This window comes from Pteropus vampyrus, unplaced genomic scaffold (assembly GCF_000151845.1).
Source record: "Pteropus vampyrus isolate Shadow unplaced genomic scaffold, Pvam_2.0 Scaffold28, whole genome shotgun sequence".
In the NCBI taxonomy this organism is placed as follows: Eukaryota; Metazoa; Chordata; class Mammalia; order Chiroptera; family Pteropodidae; genus Pteropus; species Pteropus vampyrus.
The window spans coordinates 3245801-3247027 of NW_011888809.1; positions in this window are offsets into that span (position 1 = coordinate 3245801).

Consider the following 1227-nt stretch of genomic DNA (forward strand, 5'->3'; position numbering starts at 1 on the left):
TCTGTCCCTCAGATTCATATGTTGAAACCCTAACCCTCAATGTAATGGTATTTGTAGATGGGCTTTTGGGCGGTAATTAGGTTATGAGGGTGGAGCTCTCGTGAATGGAATTAGTGCCCTTGTAAGAAGAGTTATGAGAGAGGTGATCTCTCGCTGCTGTGTTAGGATACAACGAGGAGGCAGCTGTCTGTAAGAATTCCCTCAGCAGACACTGAAGTGGACAGTACCTTGATCTTGGCGTTCCAGAACTGTGAGAACTAAATGTTTGTTGTTTAGGCCACCCATTCATTCTATAGTATTTGTGATAGCAGCAGGAACTAAGACAGGACTCATCCTCAGAATAATGTTTTTAAATGCACAAAATAAAACACATAGGATTAAAAAAGAAATGAATTATATTTATGTACAGTTATCAAAATATAAATAAAATGGATATGTGGCATATACATACAAGTGCTTCTTTCTTAACTCATTAAAAAGGAAGATCTACTTATATTTCTAATAACTGACATACATCTGAAATAAATAGTATTTTGAGAAATCTGCAACTATCCTAATCTATTGAAATATCTGATTTTTTCTGTTGACAAATGGTAGGCTTTGCTAAAATGTGGTTTATTGCTCACCTCTGCAATTGAAGGAAATTGTACAGTTCAGGTAGAGGTTAGTGAGATTAAAGATAGATGTTTTCCCATCTAAGTTTATTGACCCTCTAGATTCTATCCATGCAGCTTTGGTGAGTCTCCATCAATGAATAAATGGGTTTCTTATGACTATAACCAAAGCGTTTGTGGATACTCCTGGATCCTTGTAAGTTCTCTTACTTTTGGGGAGGAACTTTGTCTCTCTCTGAGGACTGGAGGATTGATTTCTTGGAGTAATTGAGGGTTGTGTCATTAAGGAATCAGAAGACAAAGGGGACAGAAATGGCAAGAGAAAACCAGTATGATATGTGCAAGGTAAGTAGCACTGGGTTGTTGGCTTGCGCTGTAAAGAACAGGGGCTGAGGATGTGTGCATGGCTGAGCAAGGATGCGAGGGCACGTGCTGCTTCAATGCTGAATTGGCCAAGTCATGTGACAAAAGGGAGGTGACATGGGGCCAGGCATGGTGCAGGGAGTGGGAGTTGGGGCATCTTGGCAGTTAAAAGTGGGGACTCTCCTCTCTTATTGATATAAAGGATCTATATTGGGTTTGCAAGTGTATTGATTCTCAGATACACCTGTTC